The 22,293-nt window shown below is 34.6% G+C and overlaps 1 pseudogene; it reads left to right on the plus strand.

Moving 5' to 3' along the window:
* The first annotated feature begins 745 nt into the window (after positions 1-745).
* LOC147383991 (lichenase pseudogene) lies at positions 746-22,293 on the plus strand (annotated as a pseudogene).

The raw sequence follows: 22,293 nt of genomic DNA on the forward strand, positions 1-22,293 counted from the left end.
CTGAACAACGCTATGGATCCATCAACCTAGAGAGAGAGAGAGAGAGAGAGAGAGAGAGGGAGAGAGTCACCTTAAAAAATAACAGTCAATAGATCACTTCGAGATCGAGAGATCACTCCATCGTTTCTAATGTTGAGAGATCGAGAGATCATAGATCAAATAGAGAGCAATGACATCGATCCAGAGATGAGATCGATTTAGAGATGAGATCGAGGGAGACAAGGAAAGAAATCGATCTACGATCTACTGTGAGAAAGCAATGGAGAGGTCGATCGATTGAGTGAGAGAGAGAGAGATAAACAATGAGAGAAAGAGGCAGAGAGTGAGAGGTCGATTGATCGACTGTGAGAGAGAGACAGGGAGAGAAATAGATCTATTGTGAGAAAGCAATGGAGAGGTCGATCGATTGAGTGAGAGAGAGAGAGGCAGAGAGTGAGAGGTCGATCGATCGACTGTGAGAGAGAAACAGTAAGAGAGCGCAGAAAGAAAGAGAAATAGTGAGAGAGAGAGGCAGAGAATGAGTGTTATCAACCGAAAACGTGGTCCACGGGCCGCGGAGTTTCGGGTTTAAAATTCGACGGGCTAGGCCCAACAAATTTTTTTAGAAAAATTTGGGATTTTCACATAGTGGATAAGAGCCCAATGTATTTTAAACTCCAATCAAAACATGCCAAGTAGACACCATTCCTATTCTATAGGAATAGAATACCGGTTATAGCTTCACTAACTCTTCTAGGCGCACCATATGGCGGAGGGGAAACTAGTTATAGCCGGTACACACCAATACTTGGGGTAAGCTCTAAAACAAGTTTTTCTACCACACAATGTGCCTAGAAGTCATAGTCACAGTGGGAGCATGATCCAACAATCATACTATAGTTTTTTATATTTATAAATTTTAATAATTGATATTTCTGTCCAAAGGGGGAGAGAGGGGCGGGGGGGAGGGGGGTGAATATATATAGTTTTTCTCATAAATATGTGTTTATAGCCATTGACATAGCGAAGGCTGGATTATAGACAAAGTCTTCACGACCCATATACCTATATATGGGTCAAGTTTCTGTGACTCGTGAAGAATATATGACTCATGTAAAAATACAAGATCCCAACCATGTAAACACAAAATCCATTGGTTGGTTTTATGTGTATCCTAATAACATATATCTCAGAGATACTTATCCCAAGGACAAATAACAACTGTTGTATTTTATGTTTAAAGGTTTGGGATCATGTGTTTTTTTTACCTGAGTCATTATGCATGGTCATGGGAACCTAACCCATATATATGCATAGATTTTTATTGGGAATTCAAAGTTTTCTAATTCTTTGTTGATTTGATGAAGGTGTATAGTCCATCAGAGTTTGTTATGGAGGGCAAGCGAACAATTTACCATCAAAACAACAAGGTGTCAATCTATATTGATCAAGGAACATAGCAAAGATGAGAATTTATGATCCAGACCAAGGAACTCTACAAGCCCTTAGAGGATCCAACATTGAAGTCATACTCGGTGTGCCAACGAAGATGATAAATTTTGAGAAGAAACAAAAATAACATCATTTGTATAAAGTCTGAAATTTTCTTAAATATATCCAAATTAACATCATTTTTCCTAAACGAAGGTGGTCTAGTGGTTTAGTGTTATTTAAAGAGTTGTGTCGAATTTGCCCCTTTTTTCTTCACTTAGTATTGATCCGCCCAAGTTGCAACCCTAATAGCAAAGGCTTACAATTGGAATGAGAGAGATTTAAATTTTTATGAGAAGAAGTGTAATCAAGAGATTGTAACCTTAGTTTTCACAAAAATAGTGAAAAGATCTCATCAATGCCGATAGCGGCGGAGCTAGGATTTTCTTGTAGTAGGGGTCAACTATGGTTAGTTGTATAGTTGAAGAACTTGAAGATGAATGGTTGTAGGGAGAAATTTAGAGGTTTTTTGATAGAATTGAAGAAAAGGATATTTAAGTCATTTCTAATTAGTATCTGGGAAGGTCCGGTGAAGAGGCAATGCCATTACAAAAAATTGAAGGAGACAAGTGGGGAGAGAAGTGAGGGTGTGGGGACAAATGGGATATGTAATTAGTTGAAAATATAGGAGTGTCTCAATGTTCTGTGAGGGGGGCAATTGACCCCACCAACTCCTTCCTAGCTCCACCCCAGAATGCTGATTGGCAAAATTTTTGTGTCGTGTTCTTTCTTTAGATTTGATTTGCATTTTTTATATTGTTTGTTATGATTATTTGTGGCCTAAAATTTTCAACTATTTTGGGTGTAATAGGATCATGTAATCCTAATGAACCCAATAGAGTGTGACATCCCATTGAAAGATTTAAACAATAAAAAGTGTGTCCTTCTATTATATGGCCTCATGATTCACCATTGAATCTGACTGATGAGTCACATTGACCAAATGTATTGTATATAAAGGAGTGCATCATCCTCAATGCTTCAAAGAAGTACTGAATATATTATCTAAAGTCTAATTAAACATCTCGTGATAATCTGACCTAGGCATGCATGTGGCATTTACATGTACGAAAACTGTAGATGTGATCTCATCGGAATACAAAATATATTTATTTATGAGGAATCATAATTCTATATCCAAGGAAAGCACATAAACGATTCGCAAGCCTGTCACATCAAGTAAATCGATTGAATTGCCACATGGCTGAATCAGAATATCAATACTCATAAAATAAAGGACTTCACGTGAACATGTGAAAAGGTAGAGAGAGACCTAAGACTTGAAAGATGGACAGATTAAGGAATGTACATGTGAAAATTATGATGATGAAAATTATGATGATGAAAGTCATAGCTTCTATGGAGTGATTGATGGGGAAATTGTCAATATCTCTCTCTTTCTCTAGAGGATGAAATTTGAAGACCGATAAAGAATTCCAACCCACCAGATTCGATCGATAGCTTTATATGCCCCCTTATATAGATTGGGCGAATCCACTGACTAACGTCGAATACAAACACCTCTCTTGACAAAGTAGGTTCAAGGTGTAGTGGTCATGATGAGATATACAAGCAATTGTAGATTCATCTCAATCACTGCTATTCTGTTATTTCTTGGACTGCTACTGATTAGCTTAGAATTTACAAGTCACTCACTCTCTCTCTCTCTCTCTCTCTCTGTATAGAGGTTTTGGAATGGGCTCATTTTTGGTGAGGATGATCTCTACGGTGAGGAGATCATCCTCACCAAAAATCAGCCCATTCCAAAACTTCTACCCCTATGTTTACAAATTGAAAAATCCTGGACCGTCCATTTTTGTAAATCATTTTTGATAGGATTAGAAGTTTTGGAATGGGCATAGTTATTCAAGATGGTCGATTTAAATATCAAAACCTCTTTGATGCTATTGTTGATGCTCTCTACTCTGCTCTAGAGAGGGCCGGAGGATCGGCTTTAGAAATTGTTGTATCGGAGAGTGGGTAGCCTTCCGCCGGTGGTGCTGCTGCATCAATAAAAAATGTGCGAACCTACAACCAAAATTTGATCAACCATGTGAAAGGGGGCACATCGAAGAGGTCAGGGAGGGCTATAGAGACTTATGTGTTTGCTATATTCAATGAGAATGGAAAGAGCGCGGGGATTGAGCAAAATTTTGGATTCTTTTTTTCAAATAAACAACCTGTGTATCCAATCAATTTCAGTTTGGTACCATCACCTGATCATCCGACTTTTTGTTAAGTCGTGAAAGTTGCTGCCACGGAAACAACCTTGTGATCCAATCAATTTCAGTTAATTAAGAGAGATTTCTCCATGCATGTACTGGAAACATGCCTATTAAAGGCTAGTTATCTTTTTTCTTTTCTTTTCTTTTTTTTTTCTTTTTTTTTTCCTTTTTTTTTGTTTTTTTGGGATGATGAGGATGTCCGAACTAATGTCCAACTAGGGGGACTGGAAGAACCCGCACATCACACGCAGAGAGTGCTAATTATCTTAATAAAGAGTTAATATTAAGATGTCTTAGTTTTGTTGATTGGGTTAGAGTTGGATTTGTATTAAATTGCGATCGATCTGCTAAGAACTTTTAATTATATATCCAAGCCTGATAGGACTGTCTATTTTCAAAAATATTGAAAAACATATATTTTTGATTCAATAATTTCTTAATCCTTTGGTGGGCTTAGGACTATAGGGATGCCATTACTCTGGGCATATCCCACCAGATGACACCATAGTCACAAAATTCTCCGAATTTTTGTTCAAAAAATTCGTAAAACTCTACAAATAAGAGATCAACTGACTAATACAAAATCCTTGTTTACAATTGTGATTAGGCTCATACAAAATCTTAAATCCAAAAAATAGAAATCAACCAAAACAAATAATAAGAGAGAGCTTATATTGGCACCGCAACTTTTACTTGTTCTAAAGAAGTGGCATCGGCAAGTAAAATCCAATTAAATAATAATCCAAAATTGAACCACAAAAACATGAGCAATTCATGAGTATTACCATAAATACGAGAGATTTGTACCAAGCAAGGCCCCATGAAGAAAGAAAAAAAAAAGATGTACAATCCAACATAAAGGATAAAATATATGAAAGGAAAATATTGAGTCCTTAGTCATTTTATTGTTACCATGTGACGAAAAAATATATATATATATATATATATATATATAAAATAACATTAAGCTAAAATGATTTTAACTTACCAGTGCAACATTTGTACAGTCTAAACAATCAATGCAATTTAGGTATGATATACCTACCACATTGCAACAAATGAGTTGAATTTTCAAAGATTTCGTGGAAAATTTTCTACTAATATAAATCATTTTCTATTGTTTGAGCACCTCCTGAAAAATTTCGCGGAAAATTGTTTTTGTTGTTAGAGTTGCATAAAAAATAATATTTTATTTTAACTTTTGTAAAAAGTATATAAAAATCATTTGTTTTTTTTTTTTTTAAATTGAATTATACCCCAATTTCTTAAACTATTTGAGAGGTACTATTGACACCTCAAATTTTAATTATTACACTCCAATTTCTTAAATTATTTATCAAACCCAAATTAAATATTAAAGCACTCTTCAAAAATTACGAAGCTTTGGCACAAATTATAATCTCAACATTATAACACTTGTTCAAACAATTTTTGTAGTTGTTTACAATTATGATTTAGTTCATATAAAATTCTAGAAAAATCAAAAAATAAAAAATAAAAAATAAAAATTTGATAACAATCTAGCAAAAAACTAAGAGAGTTTCTATTGGCTCCACAACTTTTATTTATGTAATCAATAAAAGTTGGGGTGCCTAGAGTAGCTCCTATTTTTATTTACAAAACAAATATTGAAATAATTTAAAATTAATTATTTAATCAGAAATTAAAATATGATTGATAGAGCTAATTTTAATATTTTTTTTATAAAAATAATTAATTTTTAACAATTTAAATATTTATTTTACAAATAAAACTATGATCTTATTATTGTTATTAATTTTTTTTTTTTTTTTGTAATCACTCAATTTAAATATTTATTTTATAAATAAAACATAATTTTTAACAATTTAAAATAATTCATTATTTTAAAATTTTAATGTTACATGTGATGGCATATCATTTTCCTTGGGGGAGGGGTAAGAAAATGATTTGCCGCTAACGAAGGAAAATCGCATGTGTTGGCAAATCATTTTCCCCGCAATTTTGTAATTTTTGACACACCAAACACTTGAAAATAACAATTTTCCATGAAATTGAAATTACTGTGAAAGCGCCCTCGATCCACGGGGTGTGCGGATCCGCTTTTGACCTTTGAGGTTTGGGAGTCGCCACCTAGTTATTATGGTCTAGGAACCGAATTTTGACTCTAAAAGGCAAATAAACTAATCTATGAAAGAAAAATACGGGTCCAGGGATCACGTTACGGGGTTAGAAGGTATTAGGCACCAACCCCGCCCGACAAACATCGGTCTCTACTAATTTCCAAGTAAAATTACATTGCTAACAAGACCTAAATAATAGTAAATAAATAAATACTCACCTTTTTTTAACGCAATGATTTATCCCCTCAGATCTGATAGAATAGCTCCTCGTATAGTATTCTTCGCTTTGTTCTGTCTCCAGATCTAATCTCTGAGCTCCGAGACAAGGTCTCACTTTCTTAGATCTAGATTCTTTGAATTTGTTATGGATTTTGAGGTGTTTTTGAAGGGTTTCTAAGTGTTTTTCAAGTTAAAATCGAAGTATGGGTGTTAGGTAAGGAGTTGGGGCTTCAAAATTAGGGTTTATGTGAGGTTAGGGAAGCTTTTTGACCAACTTCTCTTAGGGTTTTTCCTTTGATATGAAAATAGGGTGTGGAGACTCCTATTTATAAAGTTTTTTAGGAGAATTAGGGTTTGATTAGGATTTCTTTTAGGGTTTCAATTAGGGTTTTGACTTAGACTTTAAGGTTTTAATTTAGGGTTTTGACTTTAGTCTTATGAGATTGACTTGATTAGTTTAAATTAGGGTTTTGACCTTAGTCTTATGAGATTGACTTGATTAGTTTCTATTAGGGTTTTGATTTAGGGTTTTGACTTTAGTCTAATGAGATTGACTTTAATACTTTGACTTTAGTTTTTCTTGGTTGGTTTTTAATATCTTGACTTTAGTCTTACTTAATTGACTTTAAGGTTGACTTTAGTCTTACTTGATTGACTTTAATGTTTCACTTTACATTATTTAATGATTTATTTATTAATTTTGAAAATTTTAATTATTAAAGTTATAAAATTACCGTTTTACCCTCGGAGAAGATTTTTTACGTTTTAAGTCATTTTTCAATGTTTCAGGATGTTTTAGAATTAGTTTTTCGTAAGGAATTCAATGGGAATGTTGGTTTTTGTCATTTATGAAATTTTTTGTGTGAAATGGTCATGAATTTTATGAGGGGTATTTTCGTAATTTTGTCGAATTTTGTGAAAATTGGCAAAATGATTTATATTTGGTTTCGATTTGTTGTTTTATGTGTTTGAATGAGTTTTCCTAAGCGTAATGTAGGCTCTAGGGTTGTTTTGATGTTAGGGGTATTTTGGTAATTTGGTCATTTTTAGTGATTTTTATCGTGAAGCTTCTTTTTGGTTTGCAAGATGATGATTTCTATGTTTCTGGGGTAGTATTATCCTAGCGTAGCGTGATTTCTAAAGTTTTGTCAGTTCGAGATACCTCATCCGGATTTCTGAAACATATCTGGTAACAAAATAAAGCAGTGGAATAAACATCCATCATTAGGAACCGTTGCGATCGGGTTGACGACTTGATTAATCAGGCGGATGCAAAATGAGGTGTCTACAGATGCCCCTCTTTGGCAGAGGATTGAAGCAAACTAGATAGCAAATCTATTTTGGTAGATAGTGCGATATCCGAATGCTAAAGCTAGTGACAGTTCATTTTGCAGCCTGATTTAGCAATTCGTCAGGGTGTTTGGATCCTTGAGTGTAAACTCTCCCCGAACTAAAAGGTTGTCAGGTCCTTGAGCCCGAGCTCTCACTGGCAACGTCAGATCCTTGAATTTAAAAAATTCTCCTTGACTGATGTAACAACTGTGCAAGTGTGTGGACTCAAAATCTGAGATAGGTTTCAAAGGGTTTGAGTTAGAAATGAGTCAAATCTGAGCATGAAGTGAATATAAACTGAGCATAATTCCGAGAAAACCCTCAGCGGCATCTGAGCATAATTCCAAGAAAACCCTTGGCGGCATCTGAGCATAATTCCGAGAAAACCCTCAGCGGCATCTGAGCATAGTTTCGAGAAAACCCTCGGCGGTAACTGAGCATAATTCCAAGAAATCCTTGGCGGCATCTGAGCGTAATTCCGAGAAAACCCTCGGTGGTAATTGGGGATAATTCCAAAAAAACCCTTGGCGGCATCTGAGCATAGTTCTGAGAAAACCCTCGACGGCATCTGAGCATAATTCCAAGAAAACTCTTGGCGGCATCTGAGCATAATTTCGAGAAAACCCTCGGCGGTAACTGAGCATAGTTCCAAGAAAACCCTTGGCGGCATCTGAGCATAATTCCGAGAAAATCCTCGGTGGCATCTGAGCATAATTTCAAGAAAACCCTTGGCGGCATCTGAGCATAGTTTCGAGAAAACCCTCGGCGGCATCTGAGCATAATTCCAAGAAAACCCTTGGCTGCATCTGAGCATAATTCCAAGAAAACTGTAGACACCCCATTTTTGCATCCGCCTGATTAATCAACTCGTCAACCAGATCGCAATGATTCCCAATGATGGATGTGTATTCCATTGCTTTATTTTGTTACCAGATGTGTTTCAGAAATCCAGATGAGGTATCTCGAACTGACAAAACTTAGAAACCACACTACGCTAGGAAAATACGACCCCAGAAACATAGAAATCATCATCTTGCAGACCAGAAAGAAACTTCACGATAAAAATCACTAAAAAATTGACCAAATTACTAAAATACCCCTAACCTCAAAACAACCCTAGAGCCTACATTATGCTTAGGAAAATCCATTCAAGCACATAAAATAACAAATTGAAACCAAATAAATCATTTCACCAATTTTAACAGAATTCGACAAAATTACGAAAATGCCCCTCATAAAGTTCACAATCATTTCACACAAAAAATTTCGTAAATGACACAAACTAATATTTCCATTGAATTCCTTACGAAAAATCGATTCTAAAACATCCTAGAACATTAAAAACCGACCTAAAACGTGAAAAGTCCTCTCCGGGGGCAAAATGGTAATTTCACAATTTTCATAGTTAAAAATTTCGAAATTAATAAATAAAACATTAAATAATTAAAGTGAAACATTAATGAAATTAATTTAAAATTTTAAACTGAAGAAATCGATCAATCGGGCTTTCAAGTAAAATTGTTGAGGGTTCGTGAGATATTTCTTTATGGACCCCTCCATTTGGGGGTCCAAAGAATTAAAGATATAATAAAGGGGGGTTCTCCAAAAATTAAAAGTATATCAAGCAAGACTGAGGTCAAGGTATTAAAGTCAACCAAGTGAGACTAAAGTCAAAATTAAAGTCAATTAAGCAAGACTGAAGTCAAGATATTAAAAGTCAATCAATTAAGACTAAAGTCAAAACATTAAAAGTCAATCAAATAAGACCAAAAGTCATAATAGAGTTCTAATTAAATAATAACTCAATCAAATAGAGTTCTAACTTAAAAATAATTCTACTTAAAACAATTCTAATTAAAACACAATTCTACCTAAAACAATTCTAATTAAAACACAATTCTACCTAAAACAAGTCTAATTAAAACACAACTCTAATTAAAAGAATTCTAATTAAATACTAACTCTATCCAAATCAACCCTAAAAAAAATCTATAAATAGAGGTGCTCACACCCTATTTTCGTATAAAATCATAAACCCTAAGAGAAGTAGGTCTAGAAGCTCCCCTAGCCCCCCATAAACCCTAGTTTTGGAGCCCTAACTCCTTACCTAACATCCCTCCTTCAATTTTAGTCTAGAAAACACCTAAAATCCCTCCAAAAACACCCACAAATCCGCAATAAACTTGAAGAGTTCAGATTCAGAAACAAGAAGATACCTTGATCTAGGAGATCCGAAGTCAAATCCGGAGACAGAACGAAGCAAGGGAGTACAGTACAAAGAGTTCTTTTTGTCAGATCTGAGGGAGCAAAATCCTTGCAATCGGAAAGGTATCAGATTTTTTTTTTATTTCTATCTAGGTTTTTAGCAATGTGATTTACTTGGAAAGTTAGTAGAGACCGGCTTTGGCCGGGCGGGGTTGGTGCCTAACACCTTCCAACACCGTAACATGATCCCTGGACTCTTTTTCTCTTTCGTAAATTAGTTTGCCTTTTTTAGAGTCAGTTTGGTTCCTAGACCTTAACAACTAGGTGGCGACTCCCAAACCTCAAGGGTCAAAAGCGGATCCGCGCACACCGCGGATCGAGGGCGCTTTCAAAATCCCTTGGCGATATCTGAGCATAATTCCAAGAAAACCCTTGGCGGCATCTGAGCATAATTCCGAGAAAACCTTCGACGGCATCTGAGCATAATTCCAAGAAAACCCTTGGCGGCATCTGAGCATAATTCCGAGAAAACCCTTGGCGGTATCTGAGCATAATTCCAAGAAAACCCTTGGCGGCATCTGAGCATAATTCCGAGAAAATCCTCGGCGGCATCTGAGCATAATTCCAAGAAAACTCTTGGCGGCATCTGAGCATAATTCCGAGAAAACCCTTGGCGGCATCTGAGCATAATTTCAAGAAAACCCTTGGCGGCATCTGAGCATAATTCCGAGAAAGCCCTCGACGGCAACTAAGCATAATTTTGAGAAAGCCCTCGACGGCATCTGGCTGAGTAAAACTGAGAATGAAGGAATAAATCTGGGAAAAAATGAACCTGGAAAAGAGGGGTTGAATCTGGGAATGAATATATCTGGGGCAAAATGAATGCCCTATTTCCTATGTGAGATTCAAAATACATTTGTTTGAACATCAAGGTTTTATCCAAAAGTTTTATGATTTTAAAACCTGAGTTTGAACCTCAAGAGTTTTTCGAAAAACTGTTATCAAGAGGGTAACCTTAAGTTTGGAGTTCTCATTATCTTTTAGGATTAATATTGCTCAAAAACAAAATGTCCCTAGTTTGACAATAAACATGGCATTGAAAATACTTGAATACATCATGAAAAAATTAAAAAAATGCCCCTAGTATAAGGGGGAAAAGTTACATATTTAGAGAAAAAAGAAAATGCCCCTTGTATGAAGGTTTGAAATATTTGATTACCATAAGCGCAATAAAGATCCAACTTTTAATTTTGATCAATTTTATTGAAGGTTTTGAGTCAGGCTCAAGATAACAAAATTATTTCCCTTTTGAGACTCATCATAGAATTCATTCTTCTCTCCCTTGGTTCACTTGAGGAAGTAAGAATTTTCAGATCAATCGTAGACATGATACTTGTGGCTTCTAAGTCTATGCCGGTTTAAGCTAAGTATTGACCTTGATTATTCGGACTTTTGATGTTTCAGCTCGAACCGCTCTCCGCTTGGTATTTTCTTCTGTTTTTCTTTGTTGCTCTAACTTTTGTCTAGATCGCCTTTTTAGGTTTTCAATCTATCGAGCTTGCTCTAGCTTTTGCCTAGATCGCCTTTTAAGGTTTTCGATCTAGCGAGTTTTTTCTTCTTTTTTTCTCGGCTCTGATTGTTGCCAAAGTTGTCCTTTCAGATTTTCAACCTTGCGAGCTTGCCTTAATTTTTGCTTAAGTCGCCCTTTTCGGGTTTCCAACTTAGCAGGCTTCATCATTTTTTTTCTTTTTTTTCTTTTCTGATCTTCTAGAGTTACTGTCTGATCATGCTTTGTTATCTTCCTTGACTTTTCGTATGGTACTTAGGAGGACTTTTATAGGTGGGCTTAAGATTGGGTATAAAAAGAAATGAATTTTGAAGCTCAAAAACCCAAATGCCCCTTGTGTGGCATTTCATTTGAAATTTTTTCTTGAATTTTCTTCCCCATTTTGGATGATATTTCTTTTTCTTTTGAATTTTTTCTTTTTAGATTTTTTTCTTTGTCGGGGAATCTATTTTTTTTATTTTGATGTGGTCGGGCTTGAAGTAACTTCTCAGGTTGCCTATGTACCCCAGAATTTTGGGATCAGACCAAAACGTAGTTCAAAATTTTCCCTCCCCTGGGTTAGGTAATCAGGCTAAGAAATAAAAGGCATATTTTTTTTCTCTTTTTGAACATGCTGCAAAAGGGTTGAGAAAGGAAATGATGAAACTAGGTAGTAGGAAAAATTGGTTTGGCCAAAAATGACCTCCTTAAATGTAGTACCGTTTGATTTGGTCAAGGTTGGTTGGTTCTGGTAACTCTATTCCATCATGATCTTGAAGCCTGACAGCTTTTCCTAATAATATTTCCTTGATGATGAACGGCCCTCCCCAATTTGGTTTGAACTTCCCTCTAGGATCAAAGATAGGTGTCCAATTCTCTTCAAGTACTAAATCCCCGACTTATAAGTGACGGGCCTTGATCTTTTTGTCAAACGCACGGACAACTCTTCTTTGATAAGCTTGCACGTGATACAAAGCTCTTAGTTGTTTTTCTCCGATCAAGTTTAATTCTTTATACCATTGACTAACCCAATCTATTTCTAACAATTGACTTTCCTTGAAGGCCTTGAGATACGGGATTTCCATTTCAACTGGTAAGATTGCTTCCATATCATACACTAGAAAGTAGGGAATAGCTCCAGTAGAAGACTGTATTGAAGTATGATGTGCCCCTAGTGTGAATGGTAACTTCTCTAACTAATCCTGGTGTGATTGACACATTTCCTTGATGATTGTTTTGAGATATTTTACTGGTTGATTCAACCTTTCCATTAGTCTGAGAACGTAGGGAGATGATTTGTGATGCCGGATCCTGAACTTTAAATATAGAGTAACAACTTAAGCTTTGATGTACAACCCATTATCGAAGATCAATACCGCTTCAACTATTTCATTAGTCTGAGAATGTAATCTATTTTGGGAGCTCTACCATGTTGAGAAGTCTAGCACTAATACATTTTATAACATCTTTCTTGATCTCCTTTTATCAAGTCAATATATAATCCGTGTCAAACAACACCCAAACTTGCACCTAACATATCCTCATAGGCCCACGTAAACAAGTCTTTTGAAATTTCTGAGAAAATTCATTATCCTCTTGTGTTCCTCTAGGGATATGATGATTTCTATCTGATCTCTTTAGGATTTAATTTATGTTCCAAGGTAAAGGACCTTTGCCTTCTTGAGCCTGACTTTCATCTTCTTGTTCAGGAGAAAAATATATCCTTGAAGCTAGATTATTAGTTAATTCGTTAATGCGCTCGGGGTATTCAAAAATTTTCTTTATCCAATCAAATTCAAAAGGGGCGACAGACACCTCTATAGACTTGACGAACTAACTTGACTCAATAGGAAAGAGTAGACTCAATCTAAGGAAGTCGTGACCTTGCTAGAAAAAAGGACTCGAGCTAACCTAAATGACTCATGAAAACTCAAGACAAGTACCCACACGAGTTTAATTAGGACTGAGGACTGAGATATTACTTACAACCGGTAGGATTGAAGCACTATGATCTTCAAAGAACAACTGGACGATGATGAGAAATTTTGAGGTCATTTCTGACTGTTGACTTGATATTGACGTTTACTCTAACTGACCGGATTTACAACCCTAGCTAGACGATGGACGATTGAGCTTAGGTACAATGATAACCCTTAAACCTCTTTGAAGGTGAATTTAACAAATTTCAGTGTCACCCCCTTGATAACATTTTAAATGAACCATGAGATTTTATTGAATTATGTACACCAATCCATTAAATAATTCATCCATAAAAGGAAAATAATTTTATTGCACTATTAAAAATTATTGAAAAATAATGTTTTTTATTGAATAAAAGGAAAATAATTTTCAAAAACATATTTCAATCATTTTTTCTTTAAAAAATATTTTTCTTCCTTTTCTTTTTTTTGGAAAACATTTTCTTTTAGAAAACTTTTTTTTTTTTTTAGAAAAAATTTCCCTTTGGAAAATCTTATTCTTCTGGAAAACATTTTCTTTTGGAAAACATTTCTCTTCTAGAAAATATTTTTTCTTCTTTTAAAATAGGTTAAAAAATCCTAATTAGAAAAAAGTTTTAATTTCATTTTGATTCAAATGGCTTGGCCCATAATGATCGTTGCATCGAGATGGACTGGGTCAAGTTTAAAATGGATTTATTTATTGGGTTGGTGTACCCAGTGATACTGTAATTTCAAATCAGGTTAAACAACAAAAAATTTATCCTTGAGGACAAACCCGCACATTTCTGATCTCATCATTCATATACATTTATCTCATCATTCACATGCATTCTGATTCCATCATTCACATACATTCATCTCATCATTCACATGCGTTTATCATTCGCAATGTCCCATTCAATAAACAACCCGAGAATACCTACTATAAGTTCGAGTCGTGACCTACAGGGAAGGTTTCTAAACTCTAAGCTTACTACGTGCAATGCATTTTTATCTGGCCACCCTTGCCCAAGCACACCTATATACCTTTCAATACGTGATGACTTGGTTTGATATACCGTATAGGTGATAATCTAACCTCAATTCACTTCTCTGAAGTCAAAAACAGCTAGTTTGATCTCTAGTTGAGAGGTGGCGCACGATACTGAGCAAAGGCCCACTTAAATACCTCTCGTCTAGAATAGATATAGTCTATCCCCCTCATACAGTAGGGTACAGCGGGGCAAGATCTCGCTTAGGCACCGGTTTTGACCAAGAAGTGCAATTAATATACTTAGATTATCTTTTATATACCTATAGGTACGAGTCAAGAGTTGTAGCTTTCATAAATGGTTTGGCATCCCACGAAGGGACCGACCACGTACTAGTACTACGTTGGCAATCGGGACATGTGACTGTGTGGCTCACAATAGGTCAAAGGCTCAGGTCGCTCCAGCCTGGGTACATCAATATACCTCTCAGAATCACCTGATCAGACGGTATTGATGCCCCAGTTTAATATACCCTAAGGTACGTGATTGGAGTTGTGGTTTTCATGAATGACGTCGCATCTCCGAAGAGACCGGGCCACGCACTAGTGCCACGTTGGCTATATAGGACGTGTAAGTGTGCAAAACAATAAGCGTGCATGTGGTGTGTGTAAAACAAGGTGGGGTGTGCCCGGGGCATTTTTTTTTACAAATGGGTCGATGGACCCAATCAATCCAATCATTATAACATGAGTTACATGAATATTTAATCGAAATAAAACACTATCTCAATCACATGAATATTTAATCAAGATCAACACCAATCGAATCACATGATTGAAAATAAACATATCAAGCATATATCCATGTTAGAAACAAACACTTAATCCGACATATTTTTTTATGTGTTTCAATCAAGTGTTATTTTGGGTGACCCGAAATAAATCGAGGCTTCAATGAATATTAAATTGAAGATAGCATGATAGTTGTTGTGATTTGGAGTGATGAATCCCTTTTTTTATTTTAATTTTGAAAAAAAAAACTAATTGATTTTAAAGAAAAGAAATTCTTTTTTTTTTTGGTTGCCAAACACAATTTTTTATTGCTGCCAAAACATCCAACATGCCGTCAGCACATACAACACTCATTTTTTCGTATATGTTGCTGTCTAGCAACACACAACAACAACAGCACAACAATAACACACAACATGCAACAGCAACACCCAACAGCAACAACAACACACAACAGCAACACCCAACAACACCAGCACCTTTTTTTTTTCTTTCGTTGTTGCTGCCAACAACACACAACAGCAACATTTTTTTTTTTTACAAGAAAGGAAAAAATAATATGCTACCAAAGGTCAAATCGACACGTACCTAATGAACAATCGATAAATTTTTTTCTCTTATGTACACCATCAAGGAACAAATCGGCACACACCCAAAACTTTTCTTTTTTTAAAGGACAGATCTAGATAAAATAAAATAAAATAAATAAAAGCCTGATTCGATAATCATTATTATACCATCAACAAAAGCCACCTCTTTGCAATCTCGCATTATTTTGGGTCATCTTAAACTACCCTCAATTGAACCACAGAAATAATACTTGATTGAATCAAAATAATATGCTAAAAAAAATGCCGAGAAAATATAATACAAACCTAAAAAATAAACAAGTCAAATAAACTAAAAAAAATATAATTTAGGTCTAAATGGCAATGTTCCCATACTTGGGGCTTTTCAAGTTTGATCCTCAAAAGTCCTCAGTGGAGTCGTCATTGAAAGCACCCTCGATCTGCGGGGTGTGCGGATCCGCTTTTGACCTTTGAGATTTGGGAGTCGCCACCTAGTTATTACAGTCTAGGAATCGAATTTTGACTCTAAAAGGCAAATAAACTAATCTCCGAAAGAAAAATACGGGTCTGGGGATCACGTTACGGGGTTAGAAGGTGTTAGGCACCAACTCCGCCTGGCAAACACCGGTCTCTACAAATTCCCAAGTAAAATTACATTGCTAACAAGACCTAAATAATAATAAATAAATAAAATACTCACCTTTTTTGAACGCAACGATTTATCCCCTCAGATCTGATAGAATAGCTCCTCGTATAGTATTCCTCGCTTTGTTCTGTCTCCGGATCTAATCTCTGAGCTCCGAGACAAGGTATCACTTTCTTAGATCTGGATTCTTTGAATTTGTTATGGATTTTGGGGTGTTTTTGAAGGGTTTCTAAGTGGTTTTAAGTTAAAATCGAAGTATTGATGTTAGGTAAGGAGTTGGGACTTCAAAATTAAGGTTTATGGGAGGCTAGGGAAGCTTTTTGACCTACTTCTCTTAGGATTTTTCCTTTGATACGAAAATAGGGTGTGGAGGCTCCTATTTATAAAGTTTTTTAGGAGAATTAAGGTTTGATTAGGGTTTCAATTAGGGTTTTGACTTAGTCTTTAAGGTTTTAATTTACGATTTTGACTTTAGTCTTATGAGATTGATTTGATTAGTTTAAATTAGGGTTTTGATTTTGGGTTTTGACCTTAGTCTTATGAGATTGACTTGATTAGTTTATATTAGGGTTTTGATTTAGGGTTTTGACTTTAATCTTATGAGATTGACTTTAATACTTTGACTTTAATTTTTCTAGGTTGGTTTTTAATATCTTGACTTTAGTCTTACTTAATTGACTTTAAGGTTGACTTTAGTCTTACTTGATTGACTTTAATGTTTCACTTTACATTATTTAATAATTTATTTATTAATTTCGAAATTTTTAATTATTAAAGTTGTAAAATTACCGTTTTGCCCTCAGAGAGGATTTTTTACGTTTTAAGTCGTTTTTCAATGTTTCAGGATGTTTTAGAACCAGTTTTTCGTAAGGAATTCAATGGGAATGTTGGTTTTTTTCATTTATGAAATTTTTTGTGTGAAATGGTCATGAATTTTATGAGGGGTATTTTCGTAATTTTGTTGAATTTTGTGAAAATTGGCGAAATGATTTATTTGGTTTCGATTTGTTGTTTTATGTGTTTGAATGGATTTTCCTAAGTGTAATGTAGGCTCTAGGGTTGTTTTGATGTTAGGGGTATTTTGGTAATTTGATCATTTTTAGTGATTTTTATCGTGAAGCTTCATTTTGGTTTGCAAGATGATGATTTCTATGTTTCTGGGGTAGTATTATCCTAGCGTAACGTGGTTTCTAAAGTTTTGTCAGTTCGAGATACCTCATCCGGATTTCTGAAACATATCTGGTAACAAAATAAAGCATTGAAATAAACATCCATCATTGGGAACCGTTGCGATCGGGTTGACGACTTGATTAATCAGGCGGATGCAAAAATGGGTGTCTACATACTGGCATCATGCAATAAATTATTTTTTTGATAGGTAAAGATAATTTCATTCAAGAAAACGGGGGTCGAGAAGACCACCTAAAACAAAGCAACGTATAATAATTTTTGGGACCAACTTTAACTAAAAGATCAAACTCTCCGTTAACCTTGAATGAGTAGCAAAAACATATGGATATTTACAATCAAAAGGGAAAATCAACATAAACTCAAGAATCAACTTCAATTCCATAGAATGCAAGAAGTACCTAATTTAGTGTGGTACCATAAAGGTAAATATGTGGAAATTTAAATTGGAGGATCAAAACCCCTAAAAGGCCTTGTTTCTTTTTCTCTAAAAACTTTTCAAATAAGAACCTCAATTCTTCACTCTCTATCAAAGCCTAGAAAATTGCCTAATTTTCTCCCAAAACACTAATATTCAATTAAATAAAAAAAACTGAATTCCTGAGTAATATTTCTCAAGAAAAAAAAAATGAAAAATTTTCTGCTTAAACATTAATAATTTAAATTTTTTTTTTTTTTTTTTTTAGAAATACACACTAAATTCCTGACTATCTACTGAAATTGGGGTAGACAAGAATGCAAAAGACAAATTACAAAATCCCCACTCCCAATATTTCTACTACTCAATTGCAAACTATTCAATCTAATTTGGTCCTCGTCCTGGCAGATCATCTCATAAATCTAGCTTATTCATTTTGAAATATTATCTTTCAAGGTAGCTAAAATATGTCTCTCGATCCCTAAAGACAGGTATTGAGACATAAAGATTCCAACCTACCAAGGATTGAGTTAAATAACCTTTATACCAAAGATACTATTAAAATTTTCTAGAGGTTCATGACTAAACTTTGTTATAACCTGAAATTCCGATGACTCGACTTCATTTTAAATTATAAGTTTAACATTCTATCTGATCCCTTTGGCTAATAAACAATCATACCATAGGAATAAATCGTTGACAGTCTGGGAATTGTTAACGTTCTAATTAAAAATGAATTACTTAGTCAAATTTATTTTAGGAAAAACCAGTTCAAATTTAGAAAATCCAGATGTTTTTAACATGGAAGAATATTCTACCAATGATATTGAAAATTGCCTGACCAACTGGAATATCCCTAAAGTACCAGTAACAAAAATATATATAAAAAAAAATAAAAAAATTCTTTCAAAATCAAATTATGGAGTAAAAATAAGTGAACAAACAATTTCTTTAAGTTCAACACAACAAATAATTGGTGAGCTCAACACCGTATAAATTTGTTTGAATCTCAGTTTCATTCTTAATTTTTTACTATAAATCATCGAAATAAATGTAAAAAATACATCTAAATGTTCAAAATTAGAAGTATATTATTTTTTATCGCCATTCACGATAAAAAATCATCAAAAATGATAGAAATCGTCGTTGGAAAACCTAAGTTGGGTTTTTAAAAAATATTTTAACTTGAGATGAGGTTGAGGGACCATTATAAAATAGAAATATAAATAAATGGACCATCAAGCAATCGCTCAAAACTCATGGATTAACTAAAAAGAAATTCCTCCGCCAGGGTCCTTTAAGTAATTTTCCCTTAATAAAATTTGTGGGTCACATGACGTCGTTTCTTTATCGACCGTTGCACCATTATAACGCACTCTTTAAAACCTTGGTTATGACTTTGAGTTTGAACAAGGACGCCATCAATATGCAAGACATATAACTTGGGCTTTGGTCCAAGTTTTTAGACTTTGCAATAAAGTGTCTAGCCACCTTTGGGTACAATTCATCCACCAACATTGCAACCCGATATCCAAATACCCAATAGACCCGATCCATTTTAGTAAGCTTTGGTCCCAATTTAGCTATGTTACCTAGTTTGTAGGTTCAAATTTGGATTTGTGGTTCGTCACCTGTTTGAAGAATAGGCGGAGATAATTTGTTTCTTTAGGATCATTAGTTCAATTTGATCAAGTAGGAATGAATCTAGACTTGGATTTTTCTCCATAAAAGTGGTAGGCTGATTCTTGAATGCAATAAAGAAAACAATACTAATTCTAATCCTCGTTGTGGGGTCATGGATCGGGTAAAAATTTGGTGTGGAACACATTAAGGCGGCCCACAAAATGTTCAAATCCAATGGTTAGATATCTCCGATAGATGATTTTAGGTATGTTCAAATCCAATGAGATGCTCCAATTGATTTTGAGAAGGAAGAAGAAGAAGTCGGTCCAGATGTAGAGGTCGACATGATTGAATCTCCAAAAAATGATTGATTTCAAGGAAAATAGCAAGAAAGCGGAAGAAACCTTGCTCTAATACCAAGAAAGCTTTTGTAAACAAAAGAAATTTCTGAAAAATACTCTTCTCTCAACGTAAGATCTTCACTTTACGTTAAAGTGAGAGTCCTCAACTTCTCTCATATATATAACATATTACAAGAGAATAAATTTCGTTTGTTACTCTGAAACTAACTCTATAACAAAGTCTACAACAAACTCTTCTAACAGAATCAATTAACTACATCTTTCTAGAACTCCAGTTGGATCCAAGTCATTATGATGAGCTGGACATGACTCACATGCTGACATAGATTTCTTATGGCTTTCACACGGGAACCTAACCTATATATATATACCTAACCGTGTCCTCTCTTGCATTTTTACTGGAAATTTGAAGAATTCTAATTCTTTGTTTATTTGATGCAGGTGTACAATCCATCGGAGTTTGTTATGGAAGGCTATGGAACAATTTACCATCACAATGAGAAGTTGTCGATCTATATAGATCAAAGAACATAGGAATGTAGACACCCCATTTTTGCACTCGCCTGATTAATCAACTCGTCAACTCGATTGCGACGGTTCCCAATGATGGATGGTTATTCCAATGCTCTATTTTGTTACTAGATATGTTTCAAAAATCCGGATGAGGTATCTCAAACCAACAAAACCTTAAAAACCAAACTACGCTAGGAAAATATAACTCAAAAACATAGAAATCATCATCTTGCAAACAAAAAGAAGCTCCACAATAAAAATCATTAAAAAATGACCAAATTACCAAAATACCCCTAACCTCAAAACATCCCTAGAGCTTACAATACGCTTAGAAAAACCCTTTCAAACACATAAAACAACAAATCGAAATCAAATAAATCATTTCTCTAATTTTCACAAAATTTGACAAAATTACGAAAATGCCTCTTATAAAGTTAACGACCATTTCGCACAAAAATTTCATAAATGACACAAACCAATATTCCCATTAAATTCCTTACGAAAAATCAATTTCAAAATATCCTGGAACATTAAAAAATGACTTAAAACACAAAAAGTCCTCTCTGAGGGCAAAACGGTAATTTTACAATTTTAATAATTAAAAATTCTAAAATTAATAATTAAAACATTAATTAATGTAAAGTATAATCCTAATTAAAATTAAAGTTAATCAAATAAGACTAAAATCAAAATCCTAAAATTAAAGTCAATCAAGTAAGACTTAAGTCAAAACTCTAAAATCAAGTTAATCAAGTGAGACTTAAGTCAAAATCCTAAAATGAAGTCACTCAAGTGAGACTTAAGTCAAAATCCTAATCAATCTAATAAGACCAAAGTCAAACCCTAATCCTAAAAGAATTCTAATTAAACTCTAAAATTATCTAAAAGAATTATAATTAAACTCAAACGATCTAAAAGAAATATAATTAAACTCTAAAATTATCTAAAGAAAACATAATCTAACTCTAACTCTATCTAAAAAGCTCTTAAAAAATCTATAAAAAGGGGTCTCTACAGCCTATTTTAGAAAAAGAAAAAAAGAAAATCCTATAAAAAGTAGGTTAAGAAGTCTCCCTGGTCTTCCCCAAACCTTGATTTTGGAACCCTAACTCCCTACTTATCATCCAAGCCCTAGTTTTTACTCAAAAAATATCAAAAAACCTTTTAAAAATACCTAGAAATTCATAAAAAAGATTTAAGAAATACTCAGATCTAAGAAAGAGGTAATTCATCTTGGAGATCCGAAGCAAATCCAATGACGAAGGAAAAGCAAGGACGCTCCCCGTTAGTACTGGGGGAACAAATTGTTGCGATCATCTAGGTATTCTTTTTACTTTTTTTATTATTTATTTTTATTTATTTTAGGTCTTTTAGCAATGTAATATATTTTTTGGGAAATAGTAGAGACCGACGTTTGCCGGACGGGATTGGTGCCTAACACCTTCCAGCCCCGTAACGTGATCCCCGAACTTAGTATCTTTTGTAAATTAGTTGTTTTATCCATTTTGAGTCAATGGTCGATTCTTAGACCGTAATAACTAGGTGGCGGCTCCCAAACCTCAAAAATCAAAAGCGGATCCACACACCCCGCGGATTGAGGACGCTTTCAAGAAAAGATGAGAATAGAGGATCCAACATTGAACTCATATTCGGTGTGCCAAACCAAGACCTTCTACGCCTAGCATTTGATCCTTCTGCCGCTAATACCTGGGTCCAGAAAAATATAAGGGACTATTCTAATGTAAGGTTCAAGTACATCGTTGTTGGTAATGAAGTAAATCCTAGCGACCCACACGCTGCCAATATTTTACCCGCTATGCGAAACTTTAACAATGCAATTGCATCAGCTGGCCTACAAAACCAAATCAAGGTGTCAACTACGATTGACACACGCCTTCTTGGTGAATCCTATCCACCATCACGAGGTGCCTTCAGAGCCAACGTGCGATCATTTATGGACCCCATCATAGGGTTCTTTGTAAACAATCGAGTGCCACTTTTAGTCAATGTGTACCCTTACTTCAGTCACTTCGATAATCCGTCAAGTGTCCCTCTTGATTACGCTTTATTCAATTTGTTTGATTGCTCATACAAAATTGCCAATAAGACTATACCATTTTGGCAAATTTCACAGATTATGTTAGGAATTTAA

Source organism: Akebia trifoliata, chromosome 15 (assembly GCF_017979445.1).
Source record: "Akebia trifoliata isolate Shusen 1 chromosome 15, ASM1797944v1, whole genome shotgun sequence".
Lineage (NCBI taxonomy): Eukaryota > Viridiplantae > Streptophyta > Magnoliopsida > Ranunculales > Lardizabalaceae > Akebia > Akebia trifoliata.